Source organism: Ambystoma mexicanum, chromosome 4p, assembly GCF_040938575.1.
Source record: "Ambystoma mexicanum isolate Mex_15411 chromosome 4p, UKY_AmexF1_1, whole genome shotgun sequence".
Lineage (NCBI taxonomy): Eukaryota > Metazoa > Chordata > Amphibia > Caudata > Ambystomatidae > Ambystoma > Ambystoma mexicanum.
The window spans coordinates 923,653,176-923,669,374 of record NC_090927.1 but is presented as its reverse complement, the minus strand read 5'-3'; positions in this window follow the sequence as shown (position 1 = coordinate 923,669,374).

Genomic DNA, 16,199 nt, shown 5'->3' with positions numbered 1-16,199 from the left:
GGTTGTGGGAACAACAGAATTTATATGTCTATAATTCTATCCCCGATAATACTAAAGAGTATTATAAGGACAGTGTCCAGGTGAACGGTCAGGAGACTCCTGCCATTAGGGACACTGGGGCCAGCATAACTGTGGTGGATAAATCGTTTTTTCAGGCTGAGGATGTTGCTAAGGGACCCAAACACCTCACCAAGTTAGCTGGAGGGCATGTGCAGATGCTTCCCCAATTACCAGTTCTCATCCAGTGTAACGACATGACTGTGAAGATCCCTGTCAGCATACAGAGTGAGGTACCAGGACGCGTACTGTTGGGTAGCGATTTAAAAACTCTCGGAGTTGTATCGCATACTCCCAGACCTCCTAGTAAACGGTTACAGGAGCTAACCAGACCCGCAAGAGAGAGTACCATGCGCGGTACTCACCAGGAGATGATGAAGAAAGAAATCACTCCTGCTCCACTGGAATTGTCGGCAACTGTCTCAAAGAAGTCGGAAGCGAAAGGGAAACCTAAACCTTCTACCCCGAAACCAGCGGCCAGCATTTCAGTGCAGCCAACAAGGACTTCCCCGCGGTTGTCCAAAGTTACACCTGTAACTCCACCTCCAGCTGAGGCTGAGAGGGAGGTACAACCCTGTGTGGTAGAATTAGACTCTGAGGAAGAGCTAATGGAAGGCCAGGAATTCATTGGAGATATGGATCCTGTTGACCATCCTGAGCTGCAGTCTTTACTGGCAGAAGGTGGACCCAGCAGGGCAGACTTCAGTAAGGGACAGAGAGAATGTCCAACTCTGGGAGGTCTTCGCCACCAGACCGAAGCTCAGGCTGAAGGGCAAGAGCTTGGGAAATACAGGTTGCACTGGAAAGATGGCCTCTTCTACAGTGAACCGACCGAGTCTGCACCTGGAGACTACAAACGACTTGTAGTACCCCAAGAGAACAGACCACAGTTCTTGCAGTTAACCCACAAGATTCCTTTGGCTGGTCACTTGAGTTTCAAGAAGACTAAGGAAAGGCTCTCTCTCTACTTCTATTGGCCGAAGATGGGGGCCGAAGTGGAAAAACACTGCAGGAGCTGCCACACCTGCCAGACCTCTGGTAAGGTTGGCTCCAAGAATGTGGCACCTTTAGTGCCTCTCCCAGTTGTGGGAGTCCCATTTGAGAGAGTAGGGATTGACATTGTTGGTCCCCTTGACCCTCCAACCTCCTCAGGCAACAGGTTTATACTTGTTGTAGTAGCCCATGCTACTAGGTATCCTGAGGCAATTCCTATGAGGACTGTTACAGCTCCGGCTTTGGCTAAGGCCCTCCTTGGTATTTTTACTAGGGTCGGGTTTCCTAAGGAAGTAATCTCTGACAGGGGGTCAAACTTTATGTCCCACTACATGAAAGCCATGTGGAAAACCTGTGGAGTTACTTACAAGTTCTCAACAGCTTACCACCCACAAACGAATGGGTTGGTAGAACGGTTCAACCGAACCATGAAGAGCATTATAGGTGCTTTAGAAGAACCCCTTAAGCGTAAGTGGGACCTTCTACTGCAAAGCCTTCTATTTGCTTATCGAGAAGTCCCTCAGGAGGGAGTAGGTTATTCTCCCTTCGAGCTCCTCCATGGTCATCCCGTCAGAGGTCCATTGGCCCTGATTAAGGAGGGGTTGGAGAGTGCTCCTTCCCCCAAGCCAGTCAGAGTGACTAACTGCGTAATAGGTCTCCGGAGGAGAATGTCGCACATGATGATGGAAGCAAGCGATAACTTGAAAGCTGGACTAGCATTGGTCAAGCACTGGCACGATCAAAAGGCTAACATGGTTGAGTTCGCTCAAGACCAGCTCGTTCTCGTTATGATCCCGACAAGGCAGAGGGCCTTGCAAGACAAATGGATGGGACCCTTCAGAGTTGTGGGTAAACTCGGAGAGGTCAACTATCTGGTGGACTTGGGCAATCCCAAGGAGGCTCCGACAGTCTTCCACACCAACCGACTCAAAGCGTATGTCTCCCGACCTGATGTAGGAGCGTTGCTTCTAGCATCATCCGAGGAAGAAGAAGAGAGTGAAGCTCTTCCGGATCTCCTCAGAGGCTTACCTTTAGACGAAAAAATTGAAGGAGTAAATCTCTCCTCCAATCTGACACCCCAGCAGCAAAAAGAGTGCAAATCTATGTTGAATCAGTTTGCCTCTCTGTTCTCGCTTTCACCAGGCTTGACCCCTTGGGGCCAGCATGACATACTCACTGGTGACTGTCTGCCAGTCAAAAGCAGAGGATACCGAATGTCAGAACACGTACGAACCCACATCAAAGGTGAGGTCAACTTGATCTCGGGGTAATAGAGCCCTCTACTAGTCCATGGTCTAGCCCAGTTGTGTTAGTACCAAAGGCCGTATCTAAAGAGCTTAGATTCTGCATGGATTATAGAGCTCTTAATGCAGTCACCAAGACTGATGCCCACCCTTTGCCAAGAACAGATGTGTTGGTGGACAAACTTGGTGCAGCCAAGTTCCTCAGCACATTTGACTTGACGTCAGGCTATTGGCAAATAGCCCTGACAGACCATGCCAAGGAGAAAACTGCATTTTCTACCCCCATTGGCTTATACCAGTTTAAGGTAATGCCGTTCGGACTGAAGAATGCACCTGCTACATTTCAACGGATGGTAAACCAGGTTCTGAATGGGATGGAGGACTTCTGCATGGCATACTTGGATGACATAGCAGTGTTCAGCAATTCCTGGGAAGAACATGTAACCCACCTGAGAGATGTTTTGCAGGCTCTTTGACGAGCCAATCTGACCATAAAGGTGAGTAAATGCCAAATTGGACAGAGTAAGGTAGTCTATCTTGGACATGAGGTAGGAGGTGGAGAAATAAGGCCTTTGCTCAGTAAGATTGAAGCTGTGCAAAATTGGACAACACCTACTACTCAAACCCAAGTGAGAGCCTTCCTAGGCCTCACTGGGCATTACAGGAATTTCATCGAGAACTATGGGACCATAGCTTCTCCACTGAATGTCATCTCCTCGCCCAAATTTCCTAAAAAGGTTATATGGAACGAGGAGTGCAATCAGGCTTTTGAAAACCTGAAACAGGCTCTTTGCCAAGCCCCAGTACTCATAGCTCCTGATTACCGCCAACACTTCATTGTGCAGACAGATGCTTCAAATGTAGGAATAGGTGCCGTACTCAGTCAACTGGATGGGAAAGGTAGGGAGCACCCCGTTTGCTTCATCAGCCGCAAGCTGAAGGATCCTGAAACAAGGTGGGCAACAATCGAAAGAGAGTGCTTTGCTATCATGTGGGCTCTGAAGAAGTTTAGGCCGTACTTGTATGGTTCTGCTTTTGTCATTCAGACTGGCCACCAATCCTTGAGATGGTTAATGCAAATGAAAGGGGAAAACCCAAAACTATTGAGATGGTCGATCTGCCTGCAAGGGTTTGATTTCACCATTGAGCACAGTTCAGGGTGTCCCCACCAAAATGCTGATGGTCTCTCTAGGATGTATGCCATCGACTAGATGTATGAGATTCATCCAGGAGTGGATTAAATCCTCCTGTCCCTTAGTCTGGGGGCAGGGGGGCGAGTGTTAGGGAGAATTCTCTGTTTAGGCTGAATTTCCTAACCTAGTGAGTCCCCCAGCAGCTTTGCCGGATTTCTGGAGTTTGTTTTTTTTCCATCCTGCCAAGAGTGAGACTCTTTTTCTCCCACTCTTGGACATGAATGTGTGTAATTCCTTTAAATGTCAATGTGTTCTATGGGCTATGGGGTCTTTTACTCCATAGGGTCTCATATGTTTTTCTATGTGTGTTACACCGCACCCTACATGCCGTAACACTGGGGTGTCCTAGCGGACCTCCATCATAGACTCCATACCCGGGGACTGACTACTGTCTCCCCGGGCATGTAAAGTCACCATTGGCTTTACTAGACCTAAATTTACTAACAGAACTAGTACAAACCATCCTATTGTGGACGTACTAGTAGGGGTAATTCGATTACTCCTGGGTCTGTTACTCGAGGGGGCACTGTCCCGTCCCCCCTCGTCGAGTTTTGGCTGGTAGCAGTGGAAACTACTTGTTATATTCGACCCCGAATATAACCCTATGGTATTCTTCCCATTGTTGGAGATTGATACCTTTTTCCCGTTAATCTCTAACATACCACCGGTTTACTTGTCTTAAATAGGTCTATCGGATGGTATTTTCTGCCAGAACTCGGTTTTTAAAATGGCATCTGTGTTCGTCTCTGTGACTCCTAAACCAAAGGTTGAGCCCTTTGTTCCACTTTTGGCGGGCTTCTGTACAGAGACCCTCCAAAGTGGTGCCATTCTGTCTGGGTTACCACAGGGGGTGTGGGAGGGGGTTTAGGCACCCTGGACTGAGTTGCCTTGCCAACTCCAGTCGCACTCTGGTGTGATTGGCCCAAGTGGTGAGCCTCCCTGATCACCACTTAGCGTGTTTTGAGTGACAGCTAGGCTGAATGAATGGGGGTTTTCGGCATAAAAGCAGGGCTTTTGGGACTGGATCTTCAGAAGTCGCCACAGGACCTAAGAATCCGACGAGGGTAAAGCTGAGCCGACCTGCAACGACGACACCTCCGGTGGAGCCCTGCTGAACCGACTCACCACTTCCCGACGACAGAAGAGATCTCCCTGCCGGAGAGTCTCTTCCCCTGACTGGTGGGAACAACCAGTCCCCTTTGCTTTTTCTTCGCTCCAGGACGCAGTGGTCGAATTGCCCGTGCAGAGCACCTCGGCAACCGGATAGCCACTACCCCTGTACCACGACCAAAAGGTGGTGCCTTGTGACGGAGCACTCCGTGGCTGGTCTCTTCCCTGGTGGTGCAACGATCTTTAACTTTCCTTCGACGACGAGATCATCTCTTCTCTTGGCAAAGACCGGACGTGCATCCACCACCAGGAACAACTGCCCCCGCCGGAGCTGTCTCTCCACAAACAAGGTACTGTGTCCGCCTGGCTTCCCTTGTTGCCGGATAGAGTGGGGTGTCTTAATCCTCGCCTCTCCATAAGGTCGCCTCCAAGCTTCTATAATGTTTTGTTCTGAACTGGTCCAATCTGCCTATAACAATCTGCAACAAAGACTCGAAGCGCATTTCCACTAAGATACTTTTTGGGACATATCGCCTTCCCTCTCTCCGAGTGGGCCTGGCCTCTGAACTTTGGAATCTACAGTGGTTCTTGTCTTCTTGCCTTGCATCTTTGTTCTTACAAGTATTGGTATCAAGTTGATTTCTTAACCCGCCTTTTCTCTCCCATCCTAACGAATACTAGAGTGCCATCTAGGTTAAAGCATACACCTCTGTCTGCAAATAAGTGATGCCAGTGAACCTAGACTTGTCCAACTATTGTTAGGGGGATTGATCTTTTTCTTCATATAGTAATTGCGATTGAAGTTTTTTGCCGTATTAGTGCCAGAGTGTTTTCTATAGATGTGTCGTTATAAATAAATACCTTTATATCTTTACATCGAAACCTTGTTGCGTGTTTGCTTGTCTTACTGTGTAGAATTGCCCTATGTTGTATACTCCACATACTGCCTAACTCTTCTTGAGTGAAGTCTGACTGCTCAGCCACAGCTACCAAGTGAATCTGTGTGGTACAGACTGCTACCAAGTGGGTTTACTGCCAAACACCTGTAGTCCTAAATCTTTTGCAGTGGTCCCAGAAGGAACTGCACAAGTTTCCGCCTAACATGCAGCAAGTGTGGTTTCTCACCCACCACCACACCACGTCCTTCACTGGTGCCAGGTCAGGCCTGAGACCCCTCCTGGGTCTGCACCATCTCCACAACCCCAGCAGTATCAAGTGCGTCATCCCCTGCAAAGACATGAAAGAAAAGAAATGGGAACAGGCATTAGCACCATGGCACACAATTAGGGCTGAGAAGCAACAGAACCAGTACTTCATTGACACATGTCCCACATGACTATAACCCTCTCATGCATGCACCGTCACTGCGTATGAAGGGGAGGCAAATGGCACACATTGATGACACCAAGATGGAAGACCAACACATTTGCTGCATGCTGGCTAGCAGTGCCATCACACATTGGCCTGTGATTGGCATGTCCAATACACATACATGACACATGCCATCACACAGATGGCATGTACCATAGCCATGTCACACATGTGACAATAGGACTGAGAAATGCCTAGTGAAAGTGGTGGAATGCAACCAATCAGCCTGAATGAACACAGAATAATACGCAACAATGTTGTGGCAAGATGACACTTCAAGGGCAACTGGCGTGTGGTTGGGCTAAATGTCTACTGTTGCCAGAAGGGATACTGCAATACCCAAATCCTGGTGCGCAGAATGTATTGGATGAAGCACATGGGTGGCCCAAACCACTCAGGCACACACACCCTCACCTGGCACTCAATCAGAAGCCATCACACACACACCATGCACATGGATGGCACACACATGCATGTGCACTCACCGGACAATGCCTCATAATCTGGCAGGTCTCCCACGCCTTGGATCTGTCCCTCCGTGATGTAGGTCCCAGCAACATACTCATGTGGAGTGAGTTCAATGTCCTCTGCTGGAGACCCACCTCCAGTCACTAGAGTAGCGGCATGACTTGAGGCCAGCTTTTTCTTTGCCCTGCGCTTCAGGTCATTCCAGCGCTTGTAGCAATCATTAGCTGTGCGCCTCACGAATCCAAGGGCACTTATGATGTCCGCGATGGTCTGCCAGTGTGCCAGACGTTGTGCAGGTGTGGTCTTGCATCCTGCAGTAATCACCATTTCGCTGTCATGTGCGGACAAATACTCCACAAGTGCATCAAGTTCGGCCTGATTGAAGCTGGGCTTCCTTGGTCGGCCAGACTGTGTAGCCGTGTCGGGGCATCAGCCTGTACTGAACGAACACTCTTCCACTTCCGCTTGGAAGGTGGTGGGGATCCTGAGTGTCCTACACCACTCTGGACACTAGGGGCAGGAGCCCCGGTGGACTGTGGACTAGGAGTGTGGGAATGAACACTCACCATGGGACTTGGTGCAGGCATTAGCTGAAGTGTGATGTAGTCAGGGGGAACGTCAACAGGATGGACTGGGACCGACACTGTCCTGGCTGGGAGACTCAGAGCTGGGGTGGATGGAGCCGCAGCTGCCCCTGCAGCCACCCCACCCTGCCTACTCGGGGCAGCAGATGACATAGCTGCCCCTGATCCACGTGGCCTGGTGACACCAACGTGCACCGCCACACGTGGCCTAGACCTGCTGACCTGGAAGTCAGCCATGGAGTCACCCTGTGCCAGGTCTGGTGCCACAATGGGCTGGTCCAACAAGAGCTGAGCAGGGATGGTGTCAGCCACGTTACCCTCAACCAGGGGGGGGGCATGGGTGTCCCTGACTGGTCACCCACACATGGGGGCCTAGAGGCACCCTGCAAGTCCCGGCCACGTCCCCTACCGTATCCACCACAGCCACCTCTTGAGGCTCGGCCACCTTTGCCACCCTTACCGCGTGCTCGCCTCCCAACCATGGCACTGATGTTGTTGTGCGTATGGGAGTTGCAGTAAACTATTGTCCTGGGCAATTGGGGGTCAAAGGGGTAGGGTACTAGATGGAATTCGTACCCTAGTGCTCTAGCAAGGCTGTATGTGACCCCTGGGGGAAGATGACGGGTCACGCAATGCACAGGCACCCCAAAAAAGGGAGATCATGTGCACGAAACCCCTCCTGGACCACGTGCGTGGAAAAATAAACCTGCACTACGCTGTGGCACCCAGAAACACAAAAATGAACGTATGCGTGTCACACGCAGCCTAGAATGACCTCTGAAGGGGTACGCAACACACGGGGCAAGCATAGATGTTAAATACGTGCGCGACTCACCGTCTGCCTGGAAAAATAGCATGAAAAAGACGCACGTGTGCGCGTTGGCAACACCCCCGCCAAAAGAAGAATTGTACGCTGTCTGAGGAGACAGGACAACAGAAGAAGTGAACGCTGTTTGAGGAAACAGGCCCAGGAAAAAGACAAAAAGAGAAAAAGCTGTCAGAGGTAACAGGGAGTACGAACTTGGAACGCCATGAAGTAAATTGCGTGTGAACCGACAAGAAGTACAGATTTCACCCACTCGCTCTCCATGAAAAGTACCTACAAGGAAATGGCATTCTACATGTACCTTTTAAACATGCCCACACGTCCAGCGTCACTTCCGCATGTACGCGCTAAGGCCCTATCCTCCAATTACACGAGCTGACACTCTGACGTGCAGTCATTGGACGTGTAACATGCACCCGTGTACAGGGAAACGCCCGCGCCCGCACGTCACAGACGCGCATACGCACTGAGGCCCTTTCCACCAATTACACGCTATGACACTCTGACGTGCTTATTTTTTCTATGCGCCATGGAAAACGCACGTGCGCGTAACCTCATAGACGCGCCTACACGCTAGGGGCCTTTGGGTCAATGAATTCGCGTACGTGTGCTGACGCGCTTACGCGCTAAGGCCCTTTCCTCGAATTACACGCAGACGTGCTGGATTTTCACGTGCCAAATCACTGCGTATCAAGCTGGCCACGCGTAAGCACACAGAAGACCACGCTCCTGTCCAGAAGGCCGAATTACTGCCCCCCAGAGTCCCGAGCACGCTCCCACCTGCCATCTGCTGCTGCCTGATTGCCTACTGCCCTGCCATTTGCTGCCCGCCCATCAGCCAGGGGCGCTGTTGCTGTGACCACCCCTGCTGGAACCGAAGACTCCCGACTGGGATTCCATTGCTCCACAGACCAGCCCCAGGACCCAGTTGCCCACCCACTCCTGCCTCTGGGGTTGTCATGTCGGGCACTGCAACATCTGGCACCACTGGCAACCCCCGGCCAGAGAGGCAGAGGGGCACCAGCTTCACTGCCACCGAAGTTGGTGTCCTGGTGGAGCAAGTCCTGGGGCAGTATGATGCCCTCTTAGGAAGTTTGCGCGCCGACAAGGAAGGACGGACTCGGATCTGGACGCACATCGTGACTGCCATCAACATGGAGGGGGTGGCAGTCCGACTATTCCATCATGTCAAGAAGCGCTGGGAGGACTTCAGGTCCAGGACCCTCAACAAGGCCCGGCGCCTCTTGAAGGCAGCGGATGCTAAGCGGCGCCGGGGCCACTTGTCGGAAGATCAGATGAGGGTCCTGGAACGCATATCCCCTGCGCTCCACGTCCAGGTCCTTGAGAAGCAGACCCGTCTGGAGTCGAGCGGTAAGTGTACATGCAGCCTGATTGTAAGCTGTGCGTGTGGTGGTGTGCCATTAGTGTGCAGGTTGCACATGTGTTTTAATGGGACCAAGTAGGAGGGGGGTGTACAGGGCCATGAGGCTAACACAAGCGAGGGCTCTCATGTGTGAGACATAGATGGTGCTTGCGTGTGTAGACTTGCATGCCAAATGCAGAGGTGTGGGCACACATGTTTGAATGAATGTGTATGTAAGTAGGCATGTTCGTGATGTCACACATGGATGTTGGTTTCAGCTACATGTATCTGCACTGTGTACATGTGCATGTGTGTCTATTTGACAAGGGGGCAACAGTGATGCAACATGGATGCATGTGACACCGGGATGTGGAAGACTGATTGGCAGATATGACATGGATGCCGATCTCAACACTGCAACAGTTGGCAGAGGTGTACACATGCATGCAAGTGTGGTGGTGTGTGTGCATGTGTAGTGCACTCCCTGTGTTGCATGTGATGTCTGGCTTACTTTTGCCTGCTCATGCTGTTGTATGTGTATGGATGGTGCTGGCTGTTGCAATATGGCTGTGGTATGGCTCATGTGTACGAGTTGAAATGACATGTGTGTTGGCGATTGTGATGCCATGTCTGAGGTTTGCCAATGCCACTCATGTACAACTGTCATGTGTGTATGTGTCCATTGTACAGTGCCCTGATGCCTGTGTTTTATTTCTCCCTGTCTTCAGCGTCAACCGATGAAGAGGGCGGAGAAGGTGCTGTGGAGCACAGCGGCAGGGATTGCACCGCCAGACGGAGACGCAAGGCCCGGCTCCCCTCCCAGGTTGTCATCTCATCGGGGAGTGAGGAGTCCGGTGCCGCGTCCCAGGCCGCAGCTGCCGGGGGGAGGTCCAAGAGGCTGAGGTCGGAGTTGGACTCCTCGGCAGCAGAAGGGGCAGCTGGGACCCCACAGGGCCCAACGGAGGAAGATGGCACAGAGTCATCCAGGTTGGTGGGGGTTTGGTGGAGGAGGAGGCCGTGCAAGTGACAGAGACAGGGTCTGGAGGTGGGGATTCCACTGGTGCTAGTGGTGCAGTGCAGGACCAGGGACAGGAGGCAGCAGAGGCTGCCGCGGAGGTGCCTGTGTGCAATCCTGTCCCTGATCCTGTCACTGCATCATCTTGCACCAGCAGGGATGTCTACGTCCAGACCCGTTTTCAGGCAGGGGATGAGCTTACAACAACTGGCCTTCCTCTGCCTGCGGACGTGGCTATCCAGGTATGGGTTGAGCCTGTCTTGACTGGTGTGGCATTGCGTCAACGGGCCATGCGAGGTGACCTGCAGTCTTTTCATGGGGAGACTGCACGTCATCTCGAATGGCTCATTGACCGCGTCGGCCTACTGGGACAGGTCACCGAGGCCGGATCCCTCCGTTTGCTGGAACTTGTTCCGACCCCCTCCTCAACTGAACACCCTATGCGCCAGTCGTCCTCCGTGCTATCTTTCCACCCATTTGTCACCTGGGTGCCCTGTGGAGCTGCCTCTGACAGTGCGGCCAGGCTGGTGGAGGTCACATCCCTGCCACAGTCGGGAGTTGGACGTCCAGCAGGGGTGGCCACATCAATGACTGCACCCCGGCCGGTGGAGGATGTGCAGGCAGCAGGAGCCAGGGCACGGGCACAGGCACAGCAGCAGCAGCAACGAGGTGGGAGCCATGATGGCTCAGGGCCTTCGACATCGGAGGGGCAGGCATCGGCCGGAGGGCAGGAGGACCCAGGACAGGAAGTGTCTTCTGTGTGGCAGCGGTTGGGCCATGCCATAGATGCGGAGCGGCAGCGGGCGGAAGAGGCACGGCTTACGATGGTCAGGGCAGAGAACTCCATGCGGAGGGCCCTGAGGCGGGCCGATGCCTCGAGGCAATCCGCAGGGAGTTGGAGGAGAACATGTCGTCATCCCTGCGGACCCTCGGGGCCATGGAAGAGGACCGCCTCTGGGACATTGAGCAGGAGTTCGATGATGCCCTGGCCCGGAACATCCAGAAGTAAGCCGTCGGACTAGCCCGCTGCCCTTGTAAATAGTTCTTTAGTGTTAAGTTTCCTTTCGGTTTTGTTTTGTTTTGGGGCACTTGGACAATGCCCCAACTTCTTGTATATATTTCTTCATTAGGTAGGATTTTATTTTATACGTTTCATTTAAAGGATTGGGCACATGGACCCTGGATGCTCACTTTGTACATAGTTTGACAATGGATTTGGATAGTTGATTTTTTTTCCCATGGATCAATGGTTTTTTTTATTATTTTTGCACCTTGGATTTATTTTCTCAGACTGACACTTCGGAGACTTGCTTTTGGATTGCATTTCATTTGGATTTCATGCGTCTTTTTCATTTATTGGACATGCTGGATTCCTTTTTTCATTTCCATTTTCTCCTGTTCCATTTCATTGCCTTGCTTTTCTGTTTAATACATTATCATTTGGTACTTAAATGTGTGGTATTCTCTCTTTGGTTTCATGCATGTCAGAATGTGTGTTTCTTCATTCACATGCTGTCATTGTGTGGGTTTGACGGATATATGTTGATGTGCAGACTAGCCATTTGGGGTGCATCATGTGCTGGTGATTTCTTTGTGGGGTGGATGTCATACCTGGTGGTGTGTTCGGACTGGGGTGGCGTGGGCAGTGTATTGAGGGAGCATGGGTGAAATGATTATGGATCGTCATGAGGTGTTGGGGGACATGTATGGGGGCCTGCTGGCAGCTGTCCTGCACCGCTGGGGGGTGGTGGTGCAGGGGGACATGTGTGGGGGCCTGGTGGAGGGTGCCCTGCACTGCTGGGGGGTGGGGATGCAGGGGGACATGAATGGGGGCCTGGTGGAGGGTGCCCCTGGATGCTGGGGGGGGTGGTGCAGGGGGACATGAGTGGGGGCCTGCTTGCAGGTGCCCCGCAGTGCTGGGGGGTGGGGATGCTGGGAGACATGCGTTGTTGATCAGTAGTGCAAGGTGACATATGGCTTGGCTGGGGGGCATGCCCATGGTGGATGGGCTGCCTGCGGGACATGAGCAGGGGTGCAGGGTAGTCCCCTGTGGTGTGGGCTGCCTGCAGGGGCCGTGGAGGGTGTAGAGGGAACACCTGGGAGTACCCACACGGCCAATTCACATGTAGTACTCCCCGGAACCCCTGAAATACATGTACCCTGCTGAATTCGCGTGTCCGTGTTTGTCGCGTACCCCTAAATGACGTGCCAAGGGGTACGCGACAAACACGGACACCCGCTGTGTGAATAATAGTGTGTGCGTGTATTTCAGGGGCTCGCGGGAAGTTCAACACGCAACCGGGCCTGGGGGAGCGGGGTACGTGTATTTCAGGGGCTCGCTGGAAGTTTAACACGTGATCGGGCCTGGGGGAGTGGGGTACGTGTATTTCAGGGGCTCGCGGAAAGTTTAACACGCGATCGGGCCTGGGGGAGTGGGGTACGTGTATTTCAGGGGCTCGCGGGAAGTTTAACATGCGATCGGGCCTGGGGGAGCGGGGGACGTGTATTTCAGGGGGCTCGCGGGAAGTTTAACACGCGATCGGGCCTGGGGGAGCAGGGTACCACTCACTGTCTGCCTTGCGTGTAGAAGAACGTGTAGCCAACACCCCCTGCTGTGAAGTAATAGCGTATGAACTCCAACGCCTGTAGAACACACGCACCGCACCCCACGAAAAGCACGTACAGAGCAATGGAAATCCACGTGGGATCTTCAAGCCCTGCCAGGGCAACGCCCGTGCGCGATATGTCACAGACGCGCTTACGCGTTAAGGGCCTTTGGTCCAATGGAATCGCGTACGCGTGCTGACGCGCTTACGCGCTAAGGGCCTTTCCTCGAATTACACGCTGACGTGCATAATTTTCACGTGCCAAATCACTCCATATCAAGCTGGCCACGCGTAAGCACACGGAAAACCACGTTCCTGCCCAAAAGGCCGAATTACTGCCCCCAGAGCCCTGAGCAGCCTCCCACGAGCCATCTGCTGCTGCCTGCCTGCTGCCACCGTGCCCTGCCATTTGGTGCCTGCACATCAGCCATCTGCAGGGGTCCAGTTTCTGTGTCCACCCCTGCTGGAATAGAAGACTCCTGACTGGGATACCATCGCTCCAAAGCCCAGCCCCAGGACCCAGTTGCCCACCCACGCCTGCCTCGGGGGTCGCCATGTCAGGGCAAACACCATCCGAGACCACTGGCGACCCCCAGCCAGAGGGGCAGAGGGCCACCAGCTTCAGTCAGAAGGAAGTTGGTGTCCTGGTGGAGCTTGTCCTGGGGCATTATGATGCCCTCTTCGGATCATCACGTGCCGACAAAGAAGGACGGGACAGGATCTGGGACGTCTTTGTGGTTGCCATCAACGCGGAGGGAGAGGCATCCCGCAACATCAAGCAAGTCAAGAAGTGCTGGGAGGACTTGAGGTCCAGGACCCTTATGAAGGCCCGGTGCCTCATGGAGGGGGGCAGGGGCAGTATGAGTACCATCCAGCTGAGGGTCCTGGAACACGCACGCCCAGCGCTCCATGCCCAGATCCTTGAGAGGCAGACCCGTCTGGAGTCGAGCGGTAAGTGGCCAAGCATTGTTGTGTGAGACAGGGCATGTTGCAGTGTGCTGGTTGTCCGATACTTGCCTGTATGTGTGACATAGGCCATGTACGTGTGTGTGTGTGCAGGGACATCATGGTCATGCATGTGAGACCAGTAATGTGTGAAGCACACGGTTGGTGTATGTGTTTAAATGCAATATGGGGAGCCCTATGCGGAATGGACACATGAGAGCATGCCAGTCTCTGTTCCTGGACATGGGTGGGGGTGAGGGATGGGTGCTGATGCCATGTACATGTATGGTGGCCATGTCTGTGTGTCTGACCTTGTGAATGCCATGGATGCATGACACATGTCTGTGACAATGTTCAGAATCACTGATGCAGCCTAGTTATCCTTGCATCCACTGCATCTGGGGTGTACGAGTCCAGATGGATGAAAGTACAGTGAAGTGTGTGCATGTGATAGGCATGACCCATGATGCATGTGAGTTCAAAAACAACATTGTATGTTTCAAGAGTCCCTTGGACATGTTTGCTAATGTCCATAGCATGCGCCATGCCTGTTACTGCATGTGTTTTGCCTGCACTGACCCATGTGTTGTGGAGGGACATGATGGAAGTGATCTTTGACAGTGCCACTCATCTGCTATTGCTTCCTCTCTAGGGGACCATTGTACAATACCCTGATGCTTGTGTTTTATGTCTCCCTCTACACAGCGCAAAGTGAAGAAGAGGGCGGAGACGGCTTGCAACGGCGGAAGACGGGGGGGAGCCATCCAGGTTGGTGGTTTCCACAGAGGAGGAGGAGGCCGCTACTGAGCCGCACATGGGGCCTGGTGGGGGCATCCTTGCTGGTGCAAGTGGTGCAGTCCAGGGGCACAGGCAGGAGGCAGGAGGCAGCACAGGTCGCCGTGGGGATGCCTGTGCATGTCACTGTCCCTGACACTGTGACTGCACCTGTCACGCTCACCTGATTCCCATGGAGGCGCAGGTCTGGCTTCGAGTGCTGATGCTTCTTCAATGGTGAAGCGCAGGACTCTGAAGATGGACAGGTAGGGCCCCTCTACTCTGGCTTCTCTGGCTCATAGGAATATTCCCCTGTGCGTGAAAAGGGAGTATTACCTACTGACGGAATAATGCTCAAGCCTCCCACTTCCTTCCAACCCTCCACGATACCCTTCCACGATTCCCCGTGAAGTCTCACCTTAGGGTCTGGAAGGATGAGTTCTCCATCCTGCTTCTGATGCAGGGGCGCGTTGAAACCCAGTTACTTCACTGGATTGAGGTTTGATGGAAGTTCAAATAAGCCTGACTATTCAGGTAAGGCGCTGTAAGAGTTCTGTTGCAAGTTCAAAAGTTCAAGCTTAATAATAATGTTCATTGTCTTATTGCAGCAAGCGCTAACGCTTATGTCTTTTTCCCCTTAGGGGCCGGGGTTCGGAATGCCGGAGATATGGCGCCGACCCGAAGTGAAACGTGCAGTTCCAATAAATGACATATAAGTTCTGGATGAGCGTTCGGGTAATGTCTTTGCATTCGCTCATTCAATGTCTTTGTCTTTTTTCCCCATAGGGGCCGGTGGACTATCCAAGGGTTGAAGTAGGCCGGCTGGCCTTTTCTTTTGACCCTTGTTTTGGGCGCAAATTCCGCAAGACAATACAAAAGACTTTATGTCTTTTCTCCAAGAAGGCCACCAGAAGTGGCGTTTGATTTTTTCCTCCGTTTCAGCGATACCAGGGTGTCCTTCCATTAATGATTCATGATGATGGGCAGTAACAAGTTCTTTCAATTCTTTACTTGGCAGAAACAACCGCTCCTGGAAGTAGGGTAAATCATCCTTAATGGTATAATGAGGACCCTTTTGACTCCATTCCAGTAAGGCTGAAGAGTCTAGGGCCCTCATTACGACCCTGGCGGAAATCGAAAAACGATGGCGGAAATGCAATACCGCCATCGAATAGCGCTCGGTGCGACTATGACCCGTCACCGCAAAGTACGAAGCCATTAGCGACACCGTAGTGAACGCCAACGCTAACTGCAACAAGCACGCGCGCGCGCGCCATGCCAAACCGCAAACACCACCATGGTGCAACGGTACGCCAATTCCGACCCTAGCGGACATGTACCTAACGCCATCAGGCATGGCGGAATGTACCATTCCGCCATGGCGAGAAGTACGGCATCGCGAATCAACCGTAAACGGCCCCACTGAGTGCCTGTACACCGCTCCCTGCCCACAAAGTACAACTCCCCGTAGGTGCAATGAAGCCACAATGCAACCATTGAAATGTACAAGTCACCCATGCATGCCAACGAACAAAAGAAACACAAGAGGGGCCAATGGGAGCTGCAGGGCACAGATGGCACGAATACAGAAGCCATCCCAATGGACATGACCACAGTCCCCCACCAAGAAACGCACGCAAACACAGGCAC